The following is a 16,785-nucleotide window of genomic DNA, read 5'->3' on the forward strand; positions in this document are numbered from 1 at the left end:
TCGAAGGGCATGGAAGGGAAGCAGCGGTGGGGAAGGGAGTGAGACAGGGTTGTAGCCTCTCCCCGATGTTATTCAATCTGTATGTTGACCAAGCAATAAAGGAAACAAAAGAAAAATTCGGAGTAGGTATTAAAATCCATGGAGAAGAAATCAACAAAAGCAAAACGAGGATAATGGAATGTAATCGAATTAAGTCGGGTGACGCTGAGGGAATTAGATTACGAAATGAGACACTTAAAGTAGTAAAGGAGTTTTTCTATTTGGGTAGCAAAATAACCGATGATGGTCGAAGTGGAGAGGATATAAAATGTAGAATGGCAATGGCAAGGAAAGCGTTTCTGAAGAAGAAAAATTTGTTAACATCGAGTATAGATTTAAATGTTAGGAAGTCGTTTCTGAAAGTATTTGTATGGAGTGTAGCCATGTATGGAAGTGAAACGTGGACGATAAATAGTTTAGACAAGAAGAGAATAGAATAGAAGCTTTCGAAATGTGGTGCTACAGAGGAATGCTTAAGATTAGATGGGTAGATCACATAACTAATGAGGAGGTACTGAATAGAATCGGAGAGAAGAGGAGCATGTGGCGCAACTTGACTAGAAGAAGGGATCGGTTGGTAGGACATGTTCTGAGACATCGAGGGATCACCAATGTAGTATTGGAGGGCAGCGTGGAGGGTAAAAATCGTAGAGGGAGACCAAGAGATGAATACACTAAGCAGATTCAGAAGGATGTAGGCAGCAGTAGGTACTGGGGGATGAAGCAGCTTGCACAGGATAGAGTAGCATGGAGAGCTGCATCAAACCAGTCTCAGGACTGAAGACAACAACAACAACTCACTTAAAAAACACGCCTCGTACATACCAAGATGACTGCCCTCGATAAGCAGTGCAAGCAAACACGATTTCCAATTTTATTATTGCGCAACATGTGCCAACGCAACGAAGGAAAATTTATTGGTATCGACGCCCTCCATGTGGTTCGCACTTGTGCTGCGGATAATTAGCCAAGCGAATGCCATCGCGAGAGGCGCCGAAGCGGCGGAGAACCGTTAGCGGTCGGCGGGCGATTCCGCGATCCGGCCCGGCTGCCGGCGCTGCCGTACGCGTTTTTTAAAGGTGAGGACGAGTGACCTTTCTGCGCAGCTGACCCGCCGCGACCCCGCGCAGGTGTAATCAAGGCACCGCGCGCCGGAACCCAGAACCCACCTGCCCGTATCGCACACGGCAAGCGACCCAGCCTCCCGCCTGTCCGAGCCGCTGCTGTTCCCGCAACTTGCTTCGCAGGTTCCTCACTATAATTAGAATTTGCGCCGCTAAAGGTGTGGTCCAGGTTGCCGGATGTGGCAAAAGAGAACTACTATGTAGCGGTCCGTAATTCAACAGAACACGCTCAGTCTGCGAGCGATGAAGTCGCAACAAAATTTCTGATAAAAACTGCAGTTATTATGGTCCATTACACATCGAAAGGCACCGTTTATCTCGTTTCTTTCGACAGATTTATACGCTCTACGAAAGTGAGCGACTAATTATAAGTAAAACGCCTATTTGAAAGCACGGGAAAAGAACAAGATCTTACATTGTTCGTAACAATCATGCGTGAAAGTATCTGGCACTAGTGAAAACATGGCTATGCTAACGCCGTACTATGCGGAAGGATAATAAATCAATAAATAATACATATTAAAGCGTGTTTCTGCGAAAGATTGGGTGCTACACCGAGCTAATGATTGCCTAAATGACTGTGCGGTCAAAGCTGATATCTCTTTGCTGGAAATTATAAAATAGTACTATGCAAAGCTACGGTGAACAGTAGGTGTTTCTATGGTTGACACTAAGCGGAAACAAGGCAATACCGGCAGACTTCTTTCAATTCGATCGATCCCATAACAGTGCATTCCACATGCAGACTGTCTTTGATTTCCTGTTGTTTATTACTGCAGTTGTGAAGTCATATCAGAGAGACTGCAAGGTCCAGGATTCAACTGTCGGTCGATAGAGGATTGTTTTTCTGTATATTAACTAGTCTTCTCCTCTATTACTGATTTGTGTACGTTACACTTCCAAAACGAGCATACCTAACAGTGATGTTTAAGGTCGAGGACAGATTTACCTCATTATGTCAAGTGTAGAACTGTGGCAGTCGACTCCGATTTGTTATAGGCATACCAAAAAAATAATGAAATGCAACTCACTGAGTGATGGTTTCATTTGATATCCAGCAATGGTCTTTCAATCTGTCCACCTTATCCCACCCCATCCGCGTTACGTTTATTTTGCCAAAATTATCTAAACTGTCTACAGTGGTTTCAGGGATGGAGATATCTGCTGCACACTTTAAAACTGTGCCGGCCGCTGTGGCCGAGCGATTATAGGCGCTTCAGTCCGGAACCGCGCTACCGCTACGGTCGCAGGTCTGAATCCTGCTTCGGGCATGGATTTGTGTGATGTACTTAGGTTAGTTAGGTTTAAGTAGTTGTAAGTCTAGGGGACTGATGCCCTCAGATGTTATGTTCCATAGTGCTTAGTCATTTTTGAACACGCAATGGTTGAGAAAGAGGCAGTTCAACCCTAAGAACCAGTGCAAAAATGGCTGTGAGCACTATAGGACTTAACTTCTATGCTCATCAGCCCCCCAGAACTTAGAACTACTTCAACCTAACTAACCTAAGGACGTCACACACATCCATGCCCGAGGCAGGATTCAAACCTGTCGCACGGTTCCAGACTGTAGCGCCTAGAACCGCTCGGCCACCCCGCCGGCAAGAGCCAGTGCAAACCCGTACCTGAGCCACAGGGTTCGAAACGCAATGTACAGAATCAAAATTTAAAAAAAAAAATCGTTCGAGTTCAGTTACATCCTTTATGCTAGACACCCTTTATGATATACAGGGTGCGGGAAAACAAGTTGACAAAAGTGTAGTCCAGAAAAATAGCATCAAACGAAGGAATTTGAGTATAGGAACTAAGGGTCGCAGTTGAACATTTACGTGCTATGCGAACGTGAAAACGTTGGTCATTTTGAACATTTGCTACGACATATTTATGTTAATTAAGTGGTGACACAAGTCTGTGTACAAGAGCTTACTCGTATTTCATTTCGTTTTACTGTTTAGGGACATTCGAAACATGGAACATCGGCACCTGATTTTAGTCATTGCTAAATGCGATATACGCGTATATGATTATTTAGGCCTTTTTTTCCCCTTCTCATCGTGGCTGCTATTTAGTCCAAATATTTTGTTTACGTATGCATTTCGAGTAAAGACGGCCATATGTCAGAATTCACTCAGTTACTGTAGCGCTGCAAATTGCAATTACGCCTGTTAGTCCCCATATTTAAATTCTTTTGTTTGATGGTGTCTCTCTTCCCTACATTTTTCATTAAATTGTTTCTCCACACCCTGTATATTTCTCAGTACTGAGTTACTCGTTGTATTTAGTTGGAGAGCAGTGTTGCGAAATGATCAATAACGAGTGTGTCAAAATGCGATTAAGATGCAGCAACGTGTACACACAGAAAAAACTATTAGTTTGAGATTTTTATGTATTCAACCCCTAGTCGCATGAGCATCTTCAAATTCATAGGAATATATTAATGTAATAATCCTGTTTGGACAGCCATTATTAATTTTCCGCCGGCCGTTGTGGCTGAGCGGTTCTAGGCGCTTCACTCCGGAACCGGGCTGCTGCTACGGTCGCAGGTTCGAATCCTGCCTCGGGCATGGATATGTGTGATATTCTTAGGTTTAAGTAGTTCTAAAGTCTAGGGGACTGATGACCTCAGATTTTAAGTCCCATATTGGTTAATTATAAAGGAAGTTGTTGGAACTATTTTCTGATTCATTACTCATCCATGTTTTGTACACGGCAAAAAGTCAAAATGCATAGGCCAGGAATATATTTTTTTATTTTTTTAGAAAAATAAGCTAACACCCACACTGCTAAATACTATACACGACTTCTTTACAGACGATGGAAAAACTAGTAGAAGCCGACCTCGGGGAAGATCAGTTTGGATTCCGTAGAAACACTGGAACACGTGAGGCAATACTGACCTTACGACTTATCTTAGAAGAAAGATTAAGGAAAGGCAAACCTACGTTTCTAGCATTTGTAGACTTAGAGAAAGCTTTCGACAATGTTGAGTGGAATACTCTCCTTCAAATTCTAAAGGCGGCAGGGGTAAAATACAGGGACCAAAAGGCTATTTACAATTTGTACAGAAACCAGATGGCAGTCATAAGAGTCGAGGGGCATGAAACGGAAGCAGTGGTTGGGAATGGAGTGAGACAGGCTTGTAGCCTCTCCCCGATGTTATTCAATCTGTATATTGAGCAAGCAGTAAAGGAAACAAAAGAAAAATTTAGAGTAGGTATTAAAATCCATGGAGAAGAAATAAAACCTTTGAGGTTCGCCGATGACATTGTAATTCTGTCAGATACAGCAAAGGACTTGGAAGAGCAGTTGAATGGAATGGACAGTGTCTTGAAAGTAGGATATAAGATGAACATCAACAAAATCAAAACGAGGATAATGGAATGTAGTCGAATTAAGGCGGGTGATGCTGAGGGAATTAGATTAGGAAATGAGACACTTTAAGTAGTAAATAAGTTTTGCTATTTGGGGAGCAAAATAACTGATGATGGTCGAAGTAGAGAGGATATAAAATGTAGACTGGCAATGGCAAGGAAAGCGTTTCTGAAGAAGAGGAATTTGTTAACATCGAGTATAGATTTGAGTGTCAGGAAGTTATTTCTGAAAGTATTTGAATGGAGTGCAGCCATGTATGGAAGTGAAACATGGACGATAAATAGTTTGGACTGGAAGAGAATAGAAGCTTTCGAAATGTGGTGCTACGGAAGAATGATGAAGATTAGATGGGTAGATCACATAACTATTGTGGAAGTATTGAATATGATTGGGGAGAAGAGGAGCTTGCGGCACAACTTGACCAGAAGAAGTGATCGGTTGGTAGCACATGTTCTGAGGCATCAAGGGATCACCAGTTTAGCATTGGAGGGCAGCGTGGAGGGCAAAAATCGTAGAGGGAGACCAAGAGATGAATACACTAAGCAGATTCAGAAGGATGTAGGTTGCAGTAGGTACTGGGAGATGAAGCAGCTTGCACAGGATAGAGTAGCATGGAGAGCTGCATCAAATCAGTCTCAGGACTGAAGACTGCAACAACAACAAGCTATCTCCGAATTCTCAGTTTCGAGAATGACTTGAGGTGCAGTTGTGGAATCGAGTGCATAGCCTGTGTCATTAATGTGATACTTGGGTGGTGTTAATAGATACTGTCTGACCATAACTGGATTTTCGAGGAGGAGGTGCGAGCGCCCTCGTATGCAGCACTGAGAAGCGTTTCGGCTTCGCCCGGTTTCCACCAAAGGCAGCAGAGAGCATGTTACCACTTCTCCTCGGTAAATGGCGGCAATTAGTTTTCCGAAACGAAAAACAGTCGCACGACGGGCGAGGCGTGCGCTCCGCTACAAAAATAGCGCCCTCGCTTGCTCTAAAAGTGGGACCGCAGTGCATGACAAACACCAAATGGGCAGCGGTTTGGCCCCCGGTTCCGGGGTCGAACTGGTGACCGCCCGGCGACCGGCTGCCGTAATTGGACACACTATCAGCGTGTGGTCGGACAGTTAATTGCCCTCATTATGCTCCGTCCAATTATGCGCGCGACACATACTTCAAAGTCAGCGGCTAATTGTGTGGCTGTCGATATGCGACAGTCGGCGTCCTGTGTCGCGCGCTCTCATCCGCCTCTTTGACGCCGCTAATCACTCGCTCGCATGCTTTCGTGGCTTACATGCTTAATAGGCTTTCAGTTAAGGGCCGCGTCTGCTTCTTCCCGCTGTTAATTGCGACGAATTAGGATTGAACGAATGCCTCGGCAAGCGGCCCCGGTCGCCGTCCGCAGGAAATCTGTCGGGTGACTGACCTCATCAGCCGGCGAGACTGGAAAGCCGATCACAGGGTCGTAATTACTCACCGGAGTCTGGAAGTGCTAACAGCTCCGCAGAGTTCGTCCGCAGAAAGTTTTCAAACTAGGGAGGTTGGGAAATGTCTTTCTCGGATAAAAACTTCTGTTGGACAGACGTCTCCTTCTAGATATTTGTCGGTAACTTCGGGACCGTTTTCAATATTGCATGTCCACGAATGTAATTAAGAGCGATATTAATTGATAAACTCTTCTTTATCAAATCTGCACTTTTTGTCGAAGAATTGCGGAGAACACCATCGGAGATGCGACTGATTACGTGAAAATCAAAATGGTTCAGAGCACTGTGGGACTTAACATCTGAGGTCATCAGTCCCCTAGACTTAGAGCTACTTAAACCTAACTAAGCTAAGGACATTACACACATCCATGCCCGAGGCAGGATTCGAACCTGCGACCGTAGCAGCAGCGCGGTCCCGGACTGAAGCCCCTAGAACCGCTCGGCCGCAGTTGCCGGCACGTAGAAATCAGTGCTTTTCAAAAATTATTAATAACACGTACATTTATGCTGATTCTGTCAGCTAAAGAGTTATTTGCAATCACAGAAATAAACGGCATGGGGGCCAGAACAGAAACATCTCTCTAAACTAAACACTTGTGGTCGTTGTAGAAGTAGTCACCGTAATGAGTTGGGTTCCAGCGACGTCCTTCAGTGGCTTTCTTTAGGTTGTGTTTAACGTGAAAGTCATATGGAGGAACGTCTATATGGTTCAGATTTGATTATGCATTCCGAACTTACTAAAACTTTGTGGCGAAAAAGACCTTGACCTTGACACAAAACTGACATTACACGCCTGCTGGAAGCCCGTGCGCAAACCCACTCTCCGTGTAGCCCTTTCAGCCAGGAACATACTGAAAAGTTACTAAAACGTAACTTTGCGAACGCAGGAAAGGGGGTACTGACTGACTGACTGAAACGCCGAGTTTTGTCGCCGAGACAACCTCAGCTGATTGTGAGCTATTATCGAAAATGCAGATAGATAGTCAGTCTCGTGACAGAAGGAAATGGGTTCAAATTCATGTCTGACCATCCCGTTTAAGTTCCCTTTCCTTCCCTAAATCATCCGAGACGAACGAGTAAAACTTCCATCCAATAGGACCATAGCTGTAATGAAACAATGCTCTCCCTCTTTAGTGACCAGCATTTCTGCAAGGCGTTGCTTTCTGTTTTTCCTTATTTCAAAGTACCGGTCTGACAGTTTTCATTTGTCGGGAACTTACATTTCGCCATATAATTCCTGGCGAGAATGATATCGTTGTATATTGTGTTGTACACATAAAATTGTCACGCTGGTGACCCTCAAAAATCATTAAACTCTTTTTGCTTAAAAAGCTTTCGAAAAGAAATAATTTCTGTAGTGGCAAATAGTGAATTTAAGCAACAGTGTTGAAAATCTCCCAGATGTGGAACCTAATGACTGAGTTAACCAACGTGAAATCAAGTCTTTAATGCTTCAAGGTAGATAAGGTCCAGTCACTTTCCTGTGTTGCATGCGCGGACTGTTTGCAATATTGCCGCCTTGCTTTTTGTCCTTGAAGCACGTGATGCCGAACTACGAGGGGAAGAAGCGGGGAGAATACGAGCGATAACAACATAAGAACAGACTCTTGATTGTGTACAGAAAGAGGAGAACCGGGTAATGAGTGCACACGAAGGGGAGAGGGTGATTTATGCATTAAAAATATAGAAAACTTTAGACCAGAGCTTTCCAAATATCAGCTGGTGGCGACACCCTTCTAACACATATATTTCCACTAGACACACTTTCACTAATATTAATGAAACAGATTATGTGTTAGCAAACGGTATTTTAAAGAAATATTAATTTTTATGTTTCATTTTTCAGTCCAGTTTCTAAACGGAAGTTTTTCATTGGTTTTACATTCTAAATTCACTACTCTCGCGACACTCTTGACAAAACTACTAGACAACCCTGTGTGTCGAGGCACCCTGCTGGGAAAGCTGTGCTCTACACACTTGAACGTACAATATTACCTTTTTTTTCACTGCTTCGTTTCTTCTTTACAAAACTGTAGCCTTGCGTATTGACCAAACTTTGCGGAAGTAATAAGTCGTGTAAGTAAGGAAATTAAGTTTCATGCATTCAGAATTGGGAATTGTGACCAACGTGAAATACCTGACCAGTGACAAATGGAAGCATTCAGTGTACGTATATAGCAATACCGCTTAATTTGTAAACAATGAAGCCAACTGGTTCGCCAAAACACTGGTTTGGACTGTACAGGGCGACAATGCAGCGGCGAGAGGTTCGGCCAGGTGATTGTCGGCTGCTTAAACAAAAGCGACGGCCGAGGTGTGGGGCTCTCGCCCGCCGGTGCCCTTGACCGCCGCTAACAGGTTCCACGGCCTGTTTCCGTGTTTACCGCCAGCTGACTAAGCCCGGCCAGCCATCGTCACCAGCGTCGCGACCATCCCCGTCTCCACACGAAAAGCGCCAGTTGCGTAATACACTGAGGTGACAAAGTCGTGGGATATCTCCTAAAATGTTGTCGGGCTTTGCTTTGCCGGGTGTAATGCAGCAACTAGACGTGTCATGGACTCTACAAGTCTTTGGAAGTCCCCTGCAGAAATATTGAACCATGCTGCCTCCGTAGCCGTCCACAACTGCGGAAATTCTGGCGGTGCACGATTTTCTACACGAACTGCCCCTCTCGATTATAACACCTAAATGTTCGATTGGACTCACGTCGGGCGGTCTGGATGGCGAAATCCTTCGCTCGAACTGTGCAAAATGTTCATCAAAACAGCCACAAACAATTGTAGCCAGGTGTGACAGTGTCATCCATAAACATTTCGTCGGTGTTTGGTAACATGAGAGCTCTGAATGGTTGCAGAAGGTCTCCCAAGTAGCCGAACATAACCATTTCCAGTCAATGATCGGTTCAGTTGGGCCGGAGAACCAAATCCATTCCACGTAAACACAGACCACACCATTATGGAGCAACCACCAGCTTGCACAATGCCTTGTTGACAATTTGGGTCCATGGCTTCGGTGTCGTCTGTGCCACACTCAAACCCAACCATCAGCTCTTACCAACAGAAATCGGGGCAAATTCGACTAGGTCATGGTTTTCAAGTCGTATAGAGTCCAACCGATTTGGTTACGAACACAAGAGAGGCGCTGGAGGCGACGTGCTGTTATCAAAGGCACTTGCCTCGTTCGTCTGCTGCTGTAGCCCATTGACGCCAAATTTCGCCGCTCATAGATTTCTGCGGTTACTTCAGGCAGTGCTGCTTGTCTGTTAGCACTGGTAACTCTACGCAAACGCAGCTGCTCTCGGTTGTCAAGTGAAGGCCGTTTGAACTTACCACTCCGCGTTCACATTATTTATGCAAAGATCTATAATGAACTGCACAGAATCGACTAGCATGAAGAGTACCACGAAGCTTGTCTTCACGGCCAAAATCGCGTCGGAAACCATTTCACATGTATCACCTGAGTACAAATGACCGCTCCGCCAATGCACTGCTGTTTCATACCTTGTGTACGCAATACCACCGCCATTTGTATATATACGAGGGTCACTCCAAAAGAAATGAACACTACTTTTAAAAAAGTCCATCTTTTATTCTACATGTTCGAGAGTTTTACAGTGTGTAGATACATCCTTTAGAAACTATATTTTCATTTCTCCACATAATTTCCATCCCTCTCAACTGACGTACACCATCTTGGAACCAGCGCGTGTATAGACGCACGTAAAATTCTGGACCAACCTGTTGGAGCCACTGTTTGGCAGCCTGCACAAGGGAGTCATCACCTTCAAACATCGTTCCACGTAGAGAGTCTTTTCGTTTCCCAAGGAGATGATAGTCACATGGAGCCAGGTCAGGACTGTAAGGCGAGTGTGTCCATCCGATTTTTGAGATCGCTTCTATGGTTTTTTGACTGACATGTGGCCGTGCATTGTCGTGCAGCAGCAAAACATCCTGCTTTTGCCGATGTGGTCGAACACGACTCAGTCGAGCTTGAAGTTTCTTCAGTGTCGTCACATATTCATCAGAATTTATGGCGGTTCCACTCGGCATGACGTCCACAAGCAAGAGTCCTTCAGAATCGAAAAACACTGTAGCTGTAACTTTTCCAGCTGAAGCTGTGGTTTCTGAATTTTTTTTTCTTCGGTGAATTTGCATGATGCCGCTCCATTGATTGCCCCTTCGTCTCTGGTGAAAAATGGTGGAGCCATGTTTCATCACCTGTCACAATTCTTCTAAGAAATTCATCTCCACCATTCTCGTACTGTTCCAAAAGTTCGCTGCATACCGTTTTTCTTGTTTCTTTGTGAGCCACTGTGAACATCCTTGGAACCCACCTGGCACAAACCTTTTTTAACGCCAACATTTTCAGTAGGCTGCAAACACTTCCTTCCCCTATCCCAATGTAGCGTGACAATTCGTTCACCGTGATGTGTCTGTCAGCAGTAACTCTCTGCACATTGTCTGGAATGTGTGCAGTACGAGGCCTGCCACTGCGAGGACAACACTCAATATTGCCGTGACCTCTTTTATCACGTAACCTGCTTGCCCACCGACTAACTGTACTGCGATCGACAGCAGCGTCTCCGTACACCTTTTTCAACCTCTTGTGGATGTTTCCCACTGTCTCGTTTTCACACTACAGGAATTCTATGACAGCACGTTGCTTCTGACGAACGTAAAGTGTAGCAGCCATCTTGAAGACATGCTGTGACTGCGCCACTCGTGGGAACAGTTTGAACAAAGTTTGAACACAAGCTGGAAGGATGTATCTACACACTGTAAAAGTTTCACACATGCAGAATGAAAACTGTATTTTTACAAAAAATAGTGTGAATTTCTTTTGGAGTGACCCTCGCACATGTCGCTGTCCCGTGACTTCGTCACGCAAGTGCGTTAAGAGTTGCACGGAACGCAGAAGCCTGAGCTTGCCCGCCCGGAGTTTTTCGCATGTCTGCGTGTGCGGCAGGGTTTGCGCCAGGGCGTCTGCGGCGGTGCGAGGGCTGCAAGTGTTTTTCCACGGCGGAGCGGGTCGCTCTGATTGCCGCACGGAGCCCCTGCCTACCGGCTGCGCACGAATATGTAACACCGAGGGAGGCTTTTGTGCGCACGATAAAGGCAGCCAGCCAGCCGCGCCGCGGCCGAGGGAGGCAGATAAAGATCGTGTAGGTTTACCGGACCGGTTCGCGGCCGGTCCCCGCTGCTCGCTGGGCGCTAGGCGCTCCGTGCCTCCACACGCACCTACTGCCGTGGCTGCGGCGTGTCATTCCGCCGGCCAGGCGCGCCGTCGCACACCTCAGCACTTTGCCTTCCGAGAGTCACAGCCAGACGAACCTGACGCAGCTCCACGTCATCACGTCTAGTATACATCACCATAAGTATTTATTTATTTCAAGTTTCTGCTGCCAGTCACTTTTTATTTTATGCTTAATCTAACATAATGCAACGCGTTTCGAACATGTTCTGTTCATCTTCAAGCGTTTATACATACATACATAAATGTTACTTAAAAATAAACAGTCATAAAGTAGATTAATCTAGAACACTCTGTCCATTGTTTTTTACTATAACTGCTGGTGTGGCATGTGGGGAAAGGAGGGGGCCAGTGTATATCGAGAAATCGAAATCAGTGTTGTCTTCCGCTAGTTTTCTTCTTTGTTGTTGACTATGTATATCACAGCCTGTATTGGATGCAATAAATTTGCATCAGTTATGTTTTACAAAAATAGTGTGAAAGGCTTTTATATGGCACTTAATCACTTACGATTTTGTCATCTTGCTGCTACACTTGCATCACTGGTGTAATGACTTAGCTGTTGATTAGCATTACACTATTGCACATTGTATTTTATCTCTGATTGCCAACATAATTCACTGTTAATCCAACATAATACAACGCGTTTCGAACATGTCCTGTTCATCTTCAAACGTTTATACGTATAATGTGCAATAGTGTAATGCTAATCAACAGCTCCGCCATTACACCAGTGATGCAAGTGAAGCAGCAAGATGATGAAATCGTAAGTGATTAACTGTCATATAAAAGCCTTTCACACTATTTCCGTTACACATAACTGTTGCAAATCTATCTGCATCCGATACAGGCTGTGATATACATAGTCAACAACAAAGAAAAAAAACAGCAGAAGACATCAATGATTTCGATTTTTAGATATACAGTGCCCACTCCTTCCCCCCAAATGCCACACCAGCAGCTAGGGAAAAACAATGGACTAAGTGTTCTAGATTAATCTAGTTTAAGACTGTTTATTTTTAAGTAACATTTCTCTATCTATGTATCTACGTATAAAAGCTTGAAGATGAACAAAACATGTTCGAAGCGCATTGCATTATGTTAGATTAAGCATAAAATAAAAAGTGACTGGTAGCAGAAACTTGAAATAAATAATTATCCCACACAGTCACGGTTCACAAACATAGCCATTATGGCTGAAAATAATCATCATAAGTGATCTGCCGTAGGTCAGCCCTCTACGTATTCCTATCATTTGTTACTCTCCTCATTTTCTGACAACTGTTCCCTATCCTTTTACTCACTACCGAGCGGTTCTAGGCGCTTCGGTCCGGAACCGCGCGACTGCTACGGTCGTAGGTTCGAATCCTGCATCGATCAGTGATGTGGGTGATGTCCTTAGGTTAGTTCGGTGTAAGTCGTCCTAAGTGACTTATGACCTCATATGTTAACTCCCATAGTGCTCAGAGCCATTTGAGCCATTTACTCACTACCATATGTTGTCTTCTGCGTCTCCTTCCAATCGATGCACCTTCCATAGCACCCATCTTCAAACACTCCCTTCTCATCCAGAGTCCAAGCCAACTGTTTTTGCTCTTCCTGGTTACCTTTAAATTTTCCCTCCCTTCCCCCACTCTACATCCATTTTATACCTTCCATTCTCCTCCAAATCCACGTCGCAAATGCCCATATTCTTATTTTGTTCCTCTTTTCTCAGCGTCCGTGTCTCACCTCCGTGCGATGCCCTGCTCCCTATAAAGCACTTCGCTAGTTTCTTCCTCAGGTTCCTGTGCGTGCACCAACATAGAAACTTCCTCCACGTATTACATGCCTTTTTGGCAATTGCTGTATGTGTTTTCATTTCCTTGATACATCTCATGTCGTCCGTGATTATGCTTTTAAGATATTTGAAAGGACTAACTTGTTCCCCATCTTCCTGTCCTAACCTTATAGTTGTTTTTACTTTTCTTGCATTTATCGTCATACATTTTGTGTTTTTTGTATTAACTCTCATTCCGAATTCCTCACAGGGCTTACTTAATTCTTTAAACGTTTTAGTCATAGCTTCTCGCTCTCTACCAATAACACCATACTGCAAATCGAATACATTCTATCCAGCCCGCTCTCCTCTTTTTCGTTTCAAACATTTTTGAATAATATTTCAAATACATGCTATAAAGTATTGCGGAGAAACAGCAGTCTTGTCTCATTTCCCTTCCAGTTGTTCTTTGGTGTGTCATCATCTCATCCCAAATTTGTACTCGTGCTTTTTGCTGTAGGTATAGATTCTTAATCAGCCTTCTATCTCTCTTGTCGATCCCATTCTTCCTTAGGATATCCATTAATGTATACCATTGAACTGCATCAAAGACTTTCTCCAAGTGAACGAAAACAGTATAAACTTCTCTTCTTTTTCAGTGTATGTCTCACGTGTAATTCCCACCAGTCCAACTGCATCCCTTACTCCTTTACTTCTTTTATATTCATATTGTTTCACAGCAATATTTTTTTCCATTGTTCCGTGAAGTTTCCTACTTATCACATGTAGGAGAAATTTTGCTGCATGAGAAATCAAACGTATCCTTCTAAAATCCTCACATTTCTTGGCATTGCTTTTCTTTTCAGTCGGTACATTTATTGCTGCGAGAGAGTCATCTGGCCATTCACCTTACAATTAAAACTCCATACGTTGCAATGCACAGTGAACGTCCAACAGAAATTAAAGTAGAGTACAGTGTACCTGAAGGAACCGCAACAATACTCACCTGTAGATACCAGCGTTGCCATCAGACCATCTGAAAATGCTACAGATCCTGTCTGGTGAATGATTTATTTGTGTAAAAGGACTTTCGGACTGAAACTTCCTTGCGGGTTAAAACTGTCTCTGGGACTTGAACTTGGAAGATAGGAGATGACTTATTGGCGGAAATAAAGCTGGGAGTTGTGCTTAAGATAGCTCGTCCTGTAGAGCACTTGCCCGAGAAAGGCGAAGATAACGGGTTCGCGTCCTGGTCCGAAAACGTGAATGCTTCATATCAGAGCACACTCAGCTACAGAGTGAAAATTCAGTCTGGACTTTCGGGTTGTTCCGTGATGACGCTGTTGTCTACAAAAGGTGTTAAGAAAGGTTAGGGTCGTAAGGGAAGGATCGGTAAGGAAGCTGCCAGTTGTAACACCCCCAGCATTTGCCCTCAAAAGATTTACGGTAGCAGGAACCTAGAGTTTCATGGCTGTATGTAATTTTGAACAGCTATCCTTACAATTACGAGTCCAGTGACTTACCATTTCGTCACCGCGTTCGCAGAAATATGTGCAAATAACTTCCACTTCGGGCGCTGTTACACCCATTACTAAAATAGGCAATAGTCTCCGAATGCGAGATTAGTGGTGAAAATCTGGAGACCGTCACAGTAAAGGGCGTTTTCAACTTCTGGCCAAGTTAACGTCCCAAGAGTAAACCATGGCGGTGAGCTCAGTAATTTGGGCAGACATATCGTGGTATTCCCTGGGCCCCATGGTTATCCTGCAAGGTCGCATTATCTGTCAATGATTATATGACAGTTTCCGCTGATCCGGTACATCCCACGGTACAATGTTCGTTCCCGAATGATAACGCTGTCTTCAAAGACTGCAGGTCCCCTGTTCAAACAACTTGTCTCGTCCAGGACTGATTGTTTGAGCACCAAGATGACTAGTAGCATCTCCCGTGGACACCTTTGTCACCACATCTGGACAGTATTGAGCCCTTGCTGTGTGCTTATCAGAGAAGAGTTTGTGGTCGTTACTCACCTCCATCATAGTTACTTGAAATTGCCACTATTCTGCAGGAAGAATGTTATAAGATTCCTTTGAAAACCACACAGGAACTGTACTTATCCATTTCGAGACAACTGGAAGCCATGTTAAAGGCCAACGTGGGAAGTAAGAAGATGCTTAAAACATCAGTGTAGGCATGTGTTGTGATAGTGCCACGCAAAACAACAAGGGGTGCCAGCCCCTTCCATGAAAAACACAACCACACCATAACACCACCGCCTCCGAACTTTACTGTTGGCACTACACACCCTGGCAGATGACGTTCACCGTGCATTCGCCATACGCACATCCTGCCATCGGATCGCCATATTGTGTACCGTGATTCATCACTCCACACAACATTTTTCCACTGTTCAATGCTTATGCTCCTTACACGAAGCGAGGCGTCGTTTCGTATTTACCATCGTGATGTGTAGCTTATGAGCAAATAATCCAGGTTTTGTCACCTCCCGCCAAACTGTCATAGTACTTGCAGTGGATCCTGATGCACTTTGCAATTCCTGTCTTATGGTCTGTATAGATGTCTGCCTGTTACACATTACGACCCTTTTCAACTGTCGGCGGTCTCTGTCAGTCAACAGACGAGGTCGGTCTCTAAGTTTATGTACTCTACGTGTCCCTTCACGTTTCCACTTCACTATCATATCGGAAACAATGGACCTAGGGATGTTTAGGGGTGTGGAAATCTCGCGTACAGATGTATGACGCAAGTGATACCCAATCACCTGACCACGTTGGAAGTCCGTGAGTTCTCTCACAATGTCCAATGACTACCGTGGTTGCTGATATGGAGTAACTGACGGTAGATGGCAGTACAATCCACCTAAAATGAAAAATGTATGTTTTAGGGGGTGTCCGGATACTTTAGATCACGTAGTGTAAATGTTTAGTACACTCTATGGGCAATAAGAACTATATTTAGTTTTGAATAATTTAATTAATGGGATTAGTGTTCCAACAACTGTAAAATTAATAAAAATACGAAACAGAGGAACCGCTTTTTAACTTGTGGCTTCCAGAGTTAAAAAATTGACAAAGTAGAATGGAAAGCTAAGAAAGAATTTTTTATTTTAGAATGTGACCATATCCTCTATTTCGGCTTACAGAAAAGCTGCCTGGATGTTTCCAGATGTAGATGGTGGTGGTGGTGGTGGTTAGTGTTTAACGTCCCGTCGACAACGAGGACATTAGAGACGGAGCGTAAGCTCGGGTTAGGGAAGGTTTGGGAAGGAAATCGGCCGTGCCCTTTCAAAGGAACCATCCCGGCCTTTTCCTGAAACGATGTAGGGAAATCGCGGAAAACCTAAATCAGGATGGCCGGAGACGGGATTGAACCGTCGTCCTCCCGAATGCGAGTCCAGTGCGCTAACCACTGCGCCACCTCGCTCGGTCCCAGATGTAGAGGTGGATGGCTGTAGCTGTGATTGTCGACTGTCATTACAACCATGTCTTGTGAAATACAAGTGTTTAAACCCTCATTACCTTTAAAGGAACTGCAAATCATTGTGGTTGCTTAGCATCACATACTACCTTGTTCTCTATGTGTACTGTCTCAAGTCGTGTATACCTCAACAGTTCTCATTAAATGGTGAAAAAGGTGAGCAGCTGTTGATTACAGCATTTTGATTTATTAAATCTCAAGACTTTGTAATTACTTTTATCGAAATTTTTTATTCCATTGATTTAATGTTTACATGACCAGTGAGTG

General features: G+C 44.2%; 1 non-coding gene across 1 annotated transcript; it reads right to left on the reverse strand.

The window, feature by feature from the left end:
• Window positions 1-16,391: 16,391 nt before the first annotated feature.
• On the reverse strand, window positions 16,392-16,464 carry Trnaa-cgc (transfer RNA alanine (anticodon CGC)). The gene has a single exon. It is a non-coding gene; the product is annotated as a tRNA-Ala (tRNA).
• Between the last annotated feature and the right edge of the window lie 321 nt (window positions 16,465-16,785).

Source organism: Schistocerca gregaria, chromosome 3 (assembly GCF_023897955.1).
Source record: "Schistocerca gregaria isolate iqSchGreg1 chromosome 3, iqSchGreg1.2, whole genome shotgun sequence".
Taxonomy (NCBI): Eukaryota; Metazoa; Arthropoda; class Insecta; order Orthoptera; family Acrididae; genus Schistocerca; species Schistocerca gregaria.